General features: G+C 40.3%; 1 protein-coding gene across 2 annotated transcripts in view; it reads left to right on the plus strand.

The window, feature by feature from the left end:
* The window catches only part of PCSK2 (proprotein convertase subtilisin/kexin type 2), a 333,492-nt gene that overhangs the window by 222,157 nt on the left and 96,980 nt on the right, over positions 1-14,355 (plus strand). The window lies entirely within an intron of this gene.

Raw genomic sequence — 14,355 nt, forward strand, 5'->3', positions numbered from 1 at the left:
TCTGACTTTGTGTCTAGTTTCCCTGCTTGCTTTTGCTAAGGGCCAGGTTAGTGTTAGTGCAGTGTGCATTGGTGACTGTGTGTTTAGCTTTCCTGCTTTTCCCTTATGGTTCCCCTGCTTTTCCCTCTTGGTTTTGGAAGCATTGCTATGTGTAGGGCTTTAGAAGCTCTGTTGCTGATAGAAGTACTTCAGGGTTTGGTGTTGTTAGGAACACTGCAGAGTTTGCTGTAAGAAGTACTTCTGGTGTTTGTGCTATTGGGAGCATTGCAGTCTTTGCTGTTGGTGTTTAGTGCTTTAGAAGCACTTTTGGCTTATGTGTTAGCTTCCCTGTTTTTTCCTTGTGGCTCCCCTGTCTTCCCTTTTAGTGCTAGGAGCTCTTCTGGTTGCTTACAAGAGTAGTGCTTAGGAAGCACCTTGTTAGTTGTATCTAGCTTGCTAGAGCAGTGCTTAGGTAGCTTGGTAGTTTTGTGTTTAGCTTATTAGTGTAGAGCTCTGCTTGTAGCTTGGTGCTTAGTAGCACCTGTATTAGCTTTATGTTTAGTTCCCTGCTCTGTTAGTTTAGGGCTTAGGAAGTCCCTTTCTTGAGCAGGGATTAGGAGCTCCTGTTTAGTATAGGGCTTAGGAAGTCCTTTTGTCAGTTTACTGTTAGGAACACTCCTGCTGGTTTAGGGCTTGGGAGCACATAGATCAGTTTAGGTTTAGGAGTACTTCTGTTTCCAGTCCTGGTCCCTGTGTCATCCGGTATCCAGTAAGTCCTGCCAGCTACTCGAACCCAGGAGCTCAACTCCTGGGGGGCTTAGTAGCTAAGTGCAGGTGAAGGTGTGTGTTCCAGTCTGGTGCGCTCCAGTCCAGTGTGTTCCGGTCCGGTGTGTGTTCCAGTCCTGTGTCCTCCAGTCCGGGGGATTGCAGTCCAGTGTTCCAGTCCTGTGTCCTCCAGTCCGGGGGATTCCAGTCCATGTGTTCCGGTTCGCTGGGCAGTGCCTGCAGTCCCTGCCGGTGTCGGTGTGCTTGCCCAGCGTTGGTTGGTGGGTTTTGCCTGCTGCTGTCACTCCTCGTCAGCAGCCCAAGGGCTCACGTTTGCTCCAGAGCCCAGCCCCGCAGGCTCTGAACCTGAGAACCTGACAAGCAGAAGCAGGGAGACCAAAGCGAGGCTTGGCTTCAGGGACACCAAAGTGAGGCTTGGCTAGCAGGAAGAACAACAACAGGAAATGAAGCAGAAGCAGGGAGACCAAAGCGAGGCTTCGCTTACAGGAATAACAACAATAGGGAAAAAGGCAGACTGGAGAGGTCACAGAGCTGGATACAGAGAAACAGTAGATTTGAACGTAAGGGCATGGCCACAACCATGACATTGGGTGTGCACAGAGGACATATTTTTGTTTTATTTTATCTTTTTTTATGTATTTTTGTTGGGTTTTTTTTTTTCATTTTAGTTATATATGTATTGCATTTTCATATATGTAGGGAGTAATTTTATAAAAAGATTTTTCATGTGTATATGCCTGCATGACAAGAAGGTGAACACTTGTATGCAACCCTAGCATAGGCTTGTTCATCAGCATAGTTTGGGTGGAGAGCAGGCAGAATCATGAAGTATACACATAGATTTATAAAGTATTAATCTAAGTATATGCTTCGGCTCCTGAGCATGTGTAAATGTATACAGCTCCATTTTAGCTGTGATTTCTGTGGATTAAAAAGTGTCTTTATAACATAGCCGCCTACTTTGACTCTCAACCTTTACAACCTGTCCTAATATTACTCTCAAAGTCATATTTACCCATAAAATAAACATTATAGGCCCTGTTAACTAAGGTGTGCTAGCGTTTTTAGCATATGCTAAAATTAGCAAGCTCTAATTTTTAGCGTGCACTAAAAATGCCAGCATGCCTACAGTGCGGCTTAGTAAACAGGGCCCTATGTATTTAAACACATGCTTGAATGTGTGCAAAGTTGCAAATGTGCAGAGAAACAAAGAGCCCCTTTTACCAAATGGTGGTGAAAAGGGCCCTGCGGTTGTGTTGCTGCATGAGTTTGTCATCTGCTGGGATCCCCTTTTACCACTGCCGGTAGAAAGCTTTCTTTCTTTTAAATAAGGAAATGGCCATTTGGTAAGTTAAACATTTGCTGTGTGGCCATTTCCTGGGAGAGCCCTTACCGCCTCCTATTTAGGAGATTCTGGGGCTCCAGCGATAACCAGACACGACCCCGGTGCTAGAAAATGTTAAAATATTTTCTAGTGCCAGAATTGGCGCAGCAGCGGGAGTTGGAACTACTGCTGGGCTCCCCGGGCAGTAGGGCCGAATTGCCACACGCTAAAGCAGCACTACCCTTGAAATGAATGCACACTCCTAAAATGCTCAGTCTGTGGTATTTGAAACCATATATTGCTATACAGAATCCTTTAAATTGCTTCAGTTCTTTCTAGTACTTTCTCTACGTATTTCATATTACTAAAATGACAGTTGTAGACATTTTTAGTCACTTTACTTGTCTGCTCTAAGATCACTTTATTTGTAAAATGAAGAGGCAATAATACAATGAAATGCCTTCAATGTCTTCAAATGTTTTCTTGCAGACAATGTAAAATCTGCTAAACTGTTTTTTCTCTCTTTTTGGTTTACATTTCTATCTTCTGAATGTGTGACACATCTTGCAAGCTGGTTGTCCTTGAAGAACTGCTACATTTCATTAAGTGTCACCACAAGTAAACAGCTTCCTGGATGTCATGAAATGAAATCCCCTGCTGGCGATTCTAGCTGAGAGCAAGCACATTGCTGCTCGCTGTCATTGTTGAGAAATGTATTTAAAAGGATATGAGGCGCGCTTTAATTTGCCCACCTGAGATCTCATTTTACTTGTCATAACTAAATAATGAAATAGTTTTCAGTATTACACTGTTGAGATATTTGAATGAATTGCATACTAGGAATGCAAAAACAAACAAACCTCTGGAGTACATTATATTCATTGAAATACTTCCAATTTGCTGTTAAATGATGGGGAAAGTGGAATTTTGACTGGAATTGATATTTAATAGTATATATATTTTTTATTATAATTCTCATATGGAGATATTGTCCAAAATGCTTTAGAGACATCAAACAAATATACTTCTGTACTATCTGGAAAGGCAATTGGAAGTCAAATGATAAAATAAACCTTTTTAATGTTGAGCCTGAATGTTGGTAATTGGAACTATCTACTTAAAGGAATTATTCATAGGACAACGAAGGGAACAATAAAATGCTTGCTAGATTTAGATTCATTGTGTGGGTAAAATAGAGCATGATTGAAACATGAGACCTGGGGCCTTGTTTACTAAGCTGAGCTATAGGGGATCCTTTAACAAGCTGCAGGAAAAAAGGGCCCTGCGCTAGCGGTGTGGGACGTTTTTCCCGCATGCTAGGGCCCTTTTTACTGCAGCAGGTAAAAAGCCCCCAGACAAACGTGGCCATGCGGTGGGGAGCCCTTACCACCACCCATTGAGATGGCGATAATGGCTCCCATGGTAACCTGGCAGTAACCGGGCAGTTTGCAGCGATGCCAGATTACCGCCGCGCAAGCCATTTCCTGGGGTATTCATTTCCCCCCAGAAATGGTGCACGCTTAGGGCACAACTACCACTGCTGGCCACGTTGGGCTGGCAGTAATCCCAATTTAGCATATGATAAGCCCGCGTTGGGCTTACCGATGCTTTGTAAAAGACACCATTGGTGCACTGTTTTTAGTACATGCTATAAATTAGTACGTGCTAATGCTAGAGACTCCCATAGGAATATATATGGGTGTCTCTAGTGTTAGTGTGCGATAATTTATAGTGCACACTAAAAAGGCTAGAGTGCCTTAGTAAAAAGGGCCCCTGGTGTATTAATCCATGATACTTCAAAATATTTCCTGTAGCTGTTTGAATAGGTCATATTGAATTAAGAGACAGACCAAATGAAAAAATTCATTCTATGATTGTCTAAAATGTTTCAGCTTATACAAGCTTAGTTTTGTGGGTTCCATTCTCCCCATCCCAATTTTTAAATAAAAGTAAAGCAATATCAAAAGAGCATGAGCATGGAAATTCTTTAGCCAAATAATTAAAGAACAAATATTAGAGCAATCCAATTCCTTCATGCCACATGTGAAGCAGGAGGAAAATAGAAAATAGAAAAATAGAAGCCAGGTAGCCCCACTGTAAATAAATCATGTATATCCCAAACAGGAAATCCAATATTGGTTAGTATCTGAGTTTAAAAAGGGAAGAGGTAGGAAAAATATTGAATAACATAGCAGACAATGCTGAACCTGGAGATACCCCTGAATGGCATTCCAATTCCACCAATGTTTCAGAATTTCCTACCTACCAAAAAAGATTCAAACCAGCTAAAAATTAGACCTTTTTTCTTTTTTAAACCTTTCCAGGCCAATTAATAAGAATGGAATGATCTATTGTGTCGAAGGCTGCTGAAATATCCCAAAAATATCATTTACTTTTATCAAAACCTTCTTTCACAGTATAGGAAATTAACAATGTTTCAGTATCATGTAATGATCTGAAACCAAACTGATTCATGTCAAGAATATCATGTTTTTCTACAAAACCAATAATCAAATACTAAATTTTCAATAATGTAAAGAGATGGATCTGTAATTCAAAACTACATCAGGATCAAGAGATGAACTCTTTAACAATGGCCTCACTACAGCTCATTTCAAAAGTTAGGTATTCAGCCCTCAGAAAACGACAAATTAATAATACCTCTAATTACATCACCAATCTGATGTTTCCTCACTTTAAGAATGGAAGGATGACAAACATCTAAAGAGCAAAAAAGAATTCTTCACTCTTGAAAATACTTTTAGTACTTGATCAGTGCTGACAGGCTGAAAATGTATTTGGTTCTCCTGTGTAAGATAATGTGGGTAGCAAATTTTGAAAATGCCCTGGTATTGGCATTCAACAGGAGTATCACACCAGGCTGAAGGACTAGCATGCATGTAGAAGTGTTGTGACTGAATTTCATTAGTGTGTGAGTGCTTGAATGCGTGTTTGTGTGAGTGTGTGCATGTGTGGAGGGCAGGGGAGACTCCACCTGTTCACATAAAAAGTACGATTTTGCTGGACAGAGGTATAGGTTGTCACATTAGACTTAGGAGATGCTGGAGAGTTAGCATTTAGTCAAAAACCATTGCTTACCTCTAAAATATCATCCAAAGTTATTGATTATTACAAATTAATCCACTGAGTGGTTATATTCTTTATAGACCACTAACTGGTCTTTTTAAGTAGAAAAATTGAGTAGGAGAAATTTCTTTAGCAGCCTTTGACGTCGTCTCAATATAACTAGAGCAATGAATAGATATTTTTCAGCTTGTCAAGTGAAAATTCATGCCAACGTCTCTCACATTTTATGGTTTCAGAGCCTAATTCAGCCAAGTCATTTTTCATAAGGCACTGAATGAGAGAAGAGCCTTAGTGAATAAGGCTCTTAATGCTGAAAAGTCTTCGTATAATAGATCAGTAGTACTGCAGTACTGGGAACCAGGAAATTATTAGAGAAGAATGGGTTAGACATGATGGTCTTCTGAAGTCACTTTCAAAAGTATGCTCAATTATTCTGTTTCATGGCAGATATATGAAAAGGGAAGGACAAAATTTGAGTGATACATTGATAAATAGCACTATTTATATTTTTTTCATCTATATTGGATACGTTCAAAACAGAGGAAGTAATACATACAAATACATAATAGTTTCTCATCTGCACCTATATAGACATAAGCAGAACAAACAGTTTCCTTCAATGCTCTAAACTTCGTAGCCTCAAGGCTAGTCACATGTACTGCAAACAAACCCAAGTGTAGATTTTTATAACTTTTAAACTTTATAACAGTTTCCCTTAAACAAATACCAAATCATATCCCTCTCACCTCACTCCCTGAACCCATCCTCTCCCATCCTCCAGCAAACAATACATGCATGCTTATCCAAATACCTATGAACTTCCAGTGGCTGATGAATAATATATCCATGTATCATTGATATAATACTAAACTTCTTTCTGTGTGTAAGTTGGGCCCGATACGGTTCCTAGATAGATTGAAAAACTGATCAGTTTCTGAATGTTGCCATGCCCCACATCCTGTCTTTCCATTAATAGCACCTCAAATGTTAACCCCATCCACTTTCCCAGTTTAGGGGGGGAGGGGGTCCTCTAGGAGAGAATTGTCTTCTTTGCCAAAAAGGTAGTCTTTGCTACTAACAGGGCATTCCCCCCAGCACTGTCTGTGATTCCTCGCTGCTTGAAAATATATTTTTTAAAAGTTGACTCCGTGCAGTTTAAACTGGAATCATTTCCAAAAAGACTGAATCACTGGACATAGTGAAAACATATGGCCTAGTGTTGCCTGTAGCCTCTTACACTTAGGACAGCTCCCATCTGTATCCAGTTTGGGCTTGAATGATCTCCAGAGGACCATATACCCTCATAGAAGAAAGCTGTGTTCCAATTTCCTATGAGGCACATTCATGGTAAGTAGTGCCATTGTCTGGAAACTACTTTTCAAAAAACTCAGGTGTCATGGAAAAAACAAAATTTTCACTCCATAACATTGCAAGAGTATGGAACTCTAAAATGCTGTAACAAGCAAGTAGACCAATCCCCTATATGAATAATCTATAGTACTGATGGAGGAAAAGACTTCAGATACTCAGCTCTCAATGGTATAATTTCCAATATAGATGCCGAGCAAGCTTCCTCATTAGTCTTAAAAACCTGCCTTTACTGAGTAAGATATAGTAATTTTAAGATATAGACATTTTTTTAATATTTCATTCTTTTTTTTCTCTTTTCTTTCTTTCTATATTAACTATCATTTATCAGGAACATGAAAAATTGAGGACTCTTATCTTGGTAAGGTATGGATTGCTGCGGTTTCCTCTACAGAGTGCCTCCATTTCACTTATCGCTTCCTCAGGACTCAAACCACCATTCCTCTTTGTAACTTGTCCTCTTACTTTTCTTTAAATCTTTTCTGCAAACGCCGAGCATCTGAAGTCTTTTCCTCCATTAGTACTATAGATTATTCATATAGGGTATTGGTCTACTTGCTTGTTACAGCATTTCAGAGTTTTCTCACTAGCAAGTCGGAGCTGAGTAGTAGATTAATTATTCATTGAAGAGTACGGAACTGCAATTCTGGCACAAAATCCAATAGAGACTCAGTCAAACTCAGTCTCCCACCTCCCTTAAGATCAAAACATTTTTCCAAAGTCTGAGCCCTACTAACAGTAAGGTTTGAACCCAACAACTTAGAGACATAATGGCACACTTGAGTAAATGCAAAAAAAAAATCAACCCTCTATAGATCATATATGGACTGAATCAATGAAAAAACTGAAATTTAACCTTGAGCATCCATTAGATCCCTCACCCACTGCCCAATTATGAAATATTATATTGCCAAGACCTGGTTCAAAGTCTAGTGGGCCCTTTTAATAAGCTGCGTAAGCGTCTATGCATAACCAATGTGCGACAAAATGGCTACATTTTTGGCATGCTTCCACTACGTATGCACGAAAATATTTTTTATATTCTGGCACGCGTCAGCTATGTGCACCAAATGGCATTTGGCACGTGTAAGTCATTACTGCCCGGTTACCATGTGAGACTTTACCGTTAGGTCAATGACTGGTGGTAAGGTCTCAGACCCAAAATGGACGTGCGACAATTTTGATTTTGCCGAACGTCCATTTTCGGCAAAAATTTTAAAAAGGCATTTTTTGCATGTACGCTGAAAAATAATTCTGTGCACACCCAAAACATGTGTCTACACTACTGCAGGTCATTTTTCAGCTCACCTTATTAAAAGGACCCCTGGTTTACCTAGCAACTGTAGCAAGGGGAAGAAGTGAGCCACTACCAAGCAATTTGCACACTCGCTTCCAGATCAGTCTCATATAGTGCCATATTTATGGTCTGATTTAACTCCCTGCTAAGCTGTGCTGCCTGAGCAAGTAGCAGAGATGGGATATAGAAGTTTGGCTTCATATATAGCCATAAAATCATATATATTCTGAAGCCAGTCTCTAGTATGTCGTAGCCCACATGCTATGTTATAGAGCTCAAGATACAAAATATTGAAATCTCCTTTCTCCACAGATAGCATATTAATGTTTGCATGGGAGACTCTAGCTTTCTTGCCTCCCCACAGGAAAACTTGAAATGTTTTATATAATAGTTGTAAATCCCTGGGAAGCATCTGCAAATTTTAATACCATATAGGTACAACCAACATAGAGAAATATGCGACTAGATATGGAGAAAGGTAATGTTTTCCAAGCCCTCAGCTATTCAACCATATTTTAAAGAATGTTTTATTAACATTCAATGTATACAGCTGGTACACATCCACTGAAATATTTGTGCAAAGGTAAAGCAGGCTGCCATCTGCTTTTTTCAAGTGGAAAGTCTGGCAAAGGTTGGTCAATATCCATATTCAATTAAAAAGCTTCAGATTTAGATACATTTAATTTTATTCCAGAAAGTGCACCAAAAAGTTGTAAATACCCCCATTACCTTAGGTACTACATTTATGGAATCCATTACCAACGTCATGATATTGTTCACAAATGCTAGACATTTCACCTTCTCTGAGGCCACTTGCACATTTAAAATTTCAGGGCTATGTTTAAACGTGTAAAAAGAGTTCATCTAAAAATAATGGGGTTGATATTCAATGGGATTTAAATGGCCATAAATGGCACCTGGCTGTTTAAATCACTTGTTCGGGGGCTAACCAGACATATTCAACGGTACTTAACTGGACAGTGCTAGTGAGAAAGCCAATGAATATGTGACGTAAATCTCTGCATATAGATTTATGCAGACTGGGCCATATTTTATAACAACGTGCGTAAATTTGGGAACGAGCACGAAATACCCATTTCCCTGCTCGTGGCCACACCCCTTTTGAACTGTGCCCTGTAGTATTTAGACACAGTTCATTACAGAATATGCTTAGCAAGTTATGCACGTAAATTCTAATTATTGCCAATTAGTGCTCATTATTACTTAAGTGCTGTTTAAAATGTTGAGTTAACCAGCTACATTTTATCCAGCTGCCTATGCCCAGACATTCAATTTTGGTGCTCAGACATGGCCTGGTATTGAATATCCAGGAATAGGGCTTGGGGGCAGTCAGAAAACACTGACCGCTGCCAGCTGAATGTCAGGCCAAATAAGAACAAGAGCAGCATCAGACGATACCCCTGTCGATGTCTCTTTGCAAATCAAAGCCTGAATATGGTTAGTCATTAATCGTGATTGTCATTGTTGGGCCTGTATAAAGTCTGGAATGCAGATAGAAAAAAAATGCTTAACCCATATTGCTGTAATAAAGGACACAGATATGACCATTCAATATGGTTGAACACCTTTTTAGCATCAAAACTGATGGCCAAAGTTGGCATGTTCTGTTGCTTGTAGCGTTCAACAGCAAGTATAAACTTCCACACCTTCACTACTGCTTGCCTTCTCTTGATGAAGCCCACATGCTCCTCCCCTACTAATCCAGGCATATATTTTGCTAGGTGCTCTGCCAGGATTCTTGTAAACAGCTTTACAAAAAACAGCTTTATGTCGATGTTTATGAGTGATACAGGATGATAGGATACCAGTAGAAGTGAGTCTTTTCCTTCTGGTTTGAGAAGAACTTTAAGGCCCAGTTAACAAAAAAAGGAAACCTTCCCTCCTGCATTGCCTTTGTAAAAATATACTTCCAAAGGACCCAGGAACTGCATCTGTAACAGATGCTAAAATTCACCACTAAAGCCATTGGCCCCTGGAATTTTATGCAATTTCAAATGCCTGCCTGAATTTCTGCTTCTGATATTGATATATTAAGCTGATCTGATTCTAGGCTAGTAAGCCAAGATAGACATTGTATTCCAGCACCAGGACTAGGTAAGGTGTTTATTTACTTTTCTTATTGCCACTAGCAGTGCCTGGGAGCCATGCCATGATCTTAGTCTTAGCCTCTGCACTGACTGAAATACATGCACTGCTCCAACTCTCTACTTTGCAGGATGCTGTAAAGTAAATTGTACCTTGAGTTCATTAGTTGTTTGCATACTGGTGCATATCTCCATCAAAGATGGAGTAATGAAGTACTCCTAAAATGTCAACATTTTATGATTAAGATGATTATAAACATAAAGGAATCCTCCTCAGAAGGAAGGGATCCCCAGAAGCTTAGCTGGCGGTGGGAGGCAGGGCTGGTGGTTGGGAGGTGGGGATAGTGCTGGGCAGACTTATACGGTCTGTGCCCTGAAAAAGACAGGTACAAATCAAGGTAAGGTATACACAAAAAATGACATGTGAGTTTATCTTGTTGGGCAGACTGGGTAGACCTTACGGGTCTTTTTCTGCCATCATCTACTATGTTACTATGTTACTATGTTTAACTCCTTCTGCTTGCAGTGGTTCTGCAGCAATAGATCTCTGCATGAAGTTAAGGACTCAGGCAATGACCACCCTGGGGTGACTCATTCCAACTGTCAGTCTGCCCATGTGGTGAGCTCTCTCAAGTCCCAGTGGTCAACACATTGTATCCTGAAGGAGCGTCGCCTACACGTATTTTATTCCGCGCGGAATTTTTAGGCACTATATATATAATCTAGCCCTAACTGTCAATATCGCATGACATAACTAGTTAGGCATGGATATTCAGTTAAACAGTCACCATCAAAAATGAAACCGGATATTCGATGCTGGTCACCAGAAATGACCCAGCATTAACATCCAGGTTTAACACCAGCAGCAGACAGCAAAAGCACTGCCCATCATTGGCTAAATATCAGCAGGAATGTTTCTTATTTATTCATTTTTATTTTAACAATCATGTAATTCATTTTATTGATTTGTTTGTCCACATAACATATGTATTTATTTTATGTTTGATATACGTATCGGAGTTCCCCTGAGCTGACATCTTTTGAAGAAGAATTATAAGATGGGTGAAATTTTCTTAAAATGATTAGATATTATGAGACCCTTTTACAAAGGCACAGTAGGGCTACCATGTGGGTAGTGTGGGCCAAATTGGCTCGGAGGTAGTTCCGAAGTTTGTGCGTGCAGTTTCCCACTACAGAAAATAATTTTCTATAGTAGGGGGCATTCCCAGCAGTAATCGACAGCATGGCCACATTGCCGCGTGCTGCCTGATTACCACGAAGTTAGCACGTAAGTCCTTACCGCTTTCTAAATAGGTGGCAGTAAGGGCTTAGGCAGTAAATAGCCACACGCTAATGTTATTTATTTATTTGTTGCATTTGTATCCCACATTTTCCCACCTATTTGCAGGCTCAATGTGGCTTACAATGCTCCATTATGGCATTCACCATTCCAGAGTAGAAGATAACAATTGGTGTTGCATAGAGATCATGGATGACATAATAGAATTAAGCAAACAGATATAGGAAGAAAACAGTTCAGAATATAAGGTAAAGTGATGATGTGTTACATTTACAGTAATATTAGCTCATGGATATTTACTGCCCCATTAGAAAAAGGTCTTTTTCCCGCCACTGTAAAAAGTGGCCCAGCATGAGCCAAAACTTGCACAGGCCACTTTTTACCTTGGATTCATTAAAGGGCCCCGATGAGAGCTATAAGAATTGAACTTTTATATGAACTAATTAAGAAGTTAGTGTGTAAAGCTCACCAGTTGAGTTGAATATCGTGAGTGGCACTACTGAGGTTCATTTGGGAAGCATATTGGTATTCTTAGTTTCAAATCAGGTGAAGAAGGTGACTTATTGCATTAACAGTCCTGATTTTTGCCTAGTGAGTGGTTTTTTATATAAGAAATTCACATATATACATATGTGAATTTCTTATATATGTTTTTATTTGTTTGGTTATTTTTAGAACCTGATACAGGCATAGTCCAAAACATAGTCTATGTTGGATCTTTTTCAATACATTTCCTGATGTGAATACTAAGTGGAATGTTGTGGTTCTTCACTACTGCTTACAGTCAACTCCTTGTTTTTTTTGTGCACTCTCTTAATCCTCCAGTGGTTGATGTCCGCCCTCTTACACTACCTTCACTTTGAAACTGGCAAGGAATGCTATGCTCTGTGACTGCCTTGGGAAAAATGTTCACATTTCTAAAATGTCTGACATAAACATGTTCCAGCACATAAACATTTCTGTTTGTATTTCAGGACATAAATGTTTATGTGCCCATTTTTACCCATTGATATTTTAGACATTTATAGTTCTAAAATGGATGTTCCTGCCAAATGTGTCCGGTGCATAAATATCCATTTCTTTATTTATGTTACAACAGACTCTACGCTGGCAGATCTTGTGCTAAAATACAAGCAGAATTTAAGCTGTCCTGACTTAGACATCTCAATTGCAATTTGCATGTCTGTTCTAAAATGCCATTCCACATCCCACCTTTATATAAAGAGAATCACACTCTACCATAGCAACATTCAAATATAAGGAAACCAAGTGATACCATAGGTTCATAGATCATTTTTAATGAAAATAAAGTGTGTGTGTGTTGAGCGGGGGGGGGGGGGGGGGGGGGGGGGGGGGGCTTATGACAGACACTATACTATTCCAGAAATGGCAATCACATTTAATCCTCTAGTGGCCTCATTTAAGGGCCCTTTTACTATGCTGTGGTAAAAGGGGCCCTGAGCTAGCGACGGTAGGCATTTTTGCCACGTGCTGAGGCCACAGCGCTTAAAGGGCCTGAAAAAAGAAATGGCCATGTGCAGCCTTTTTGGGTGGAGCACTTACCACCACCCATTGAGGTAGCGGTAAGGGTTCCCTCACTAACCCGGTGGTCCCCCTGTGGTAATATTTTTCTGGAATTTCTGGTAGTGTGAGAAATACTGCATGCTGGGAGTGGAACTACCACTGGAGGCCATGTTAGGCCTGCAGTAGTTCCAATTTTCCATGTGGCAAGCCTGTTACCACATGGCAAACATTTAGTAAAAGGGACCCTTAGTGGCTTCAGAGGTGCCAACAACATGGTGCAAATTCCCTTGACTAAATTTACGCATGGAGCACCCATATTATTTGATTACGTGTGTAACCCTGTTGCACCCCAAAACACCCATGACCCTGCCATTTCTGTGCCCCCTTTTATAGAATGTGCATAAATTAAATGTATGTGCCTTAATCCCAATTAAATCTAATATGTAATTTTACCTGGGTCTGGGGGTGTCCGGGGTCTTTAGGCCATTCTAGTGGCCTATCTGTTACATTAGTGGCCAGCAGGGTGATCCATTTGAGGTCCAGTGGCAATTAGGGGCTTCTGGAAAGAAGTCACACTAGCCACGATCTTCCTCAATGTCTGAAAATTGAAGTTGCCTGGTTTGGGCGCGCTGGAAAAATGGCCAGTCTGGGCATAGTTCAGGGCTCCAGTGCATGTGCAGTAGTCTTTCAGAGCTGTTCTCAGAAGGACTGAAGTTGTCAGTGTGGTTGGATGCATGAGGGAGAGCTCTGTGTGTCAGGGAAAGTTTTTGAACAAAACAGCTGACAGTTAATTCCAGAAATATATATATTTTTTTAATACTGGGTTTAAGGGAGGACTGACCTTAACCATAGAATTTTTTCAAGAAAAAAATATATGTTTTGTGACTTTAGTGAGCTGTTGTACGAGAGAGGGAATGATTGAAGTAAGTGACAGAATTGAGGTCTGAGAGTTTCAGAGAAAAGGGGATTTAATTTAAAAGTATGGTGGGCCTACAAGGCCTGGGTGTTTGGCCTACAGGTCTGAGTGCTGGCTTGCTTGCCCAAGTAATAAGGCAAGGCACGAGAGTAGGTGATATGCTGTAGGTGTGGGAGAGAGAGTGAACTGAAAAATATCTGTGACCTTCTCAGTTTAGGGACAAAGAAAAAAAGTTAGGTGCCTGAGTAAGGGTCCCCAATTTCTTTTAAAAGTTAGTTGGCCAAAGTATTCCCTTTTCACACAAAAAGAATAAATTGAAAGAAAGACAGGAAAAAAAGACTCTCTTTTTGGTTTATTAAAGATTGGAGTATTAGGTCACGGTTCCAGAGTCTACATCCAGAGAAGACGTAAAGCACTGGGCATTTTAATTCTAATGAGCAGCACTTATGGGAGAAGCAGAAAGCAGTGGCAGTTGGGTTCTGAAGTATTTTATTCAGGATGTGGGCATAAGAAGACATTCCACCTACCTCATAATGCAGAAGCCAGTTGAGCAGCAGAACCCTTTAATGAGTAATCATGAGTTGCCCGTATTGATATACATCCCCCTCCCCCCCCCCCCCCCCCCCCCCCCCACCAGGGATCAGGATTAGATACACATGATGCAGTCAA

Source organism: Microcaecilia unicolor, chromosome 3 (genome assembly GCF_901765095.1).
Source record: "Microcaecilia unicolor chromosome 3, aMicUni1.1, whole genome shotgun sequence".
Taxonomy (NCBI): Eukaryota; Metazoa; Chordata; class Amphibia; order Gymnophiona; family Siphonopidae; genus Microcaecilia; species Microcaecilia unicolor.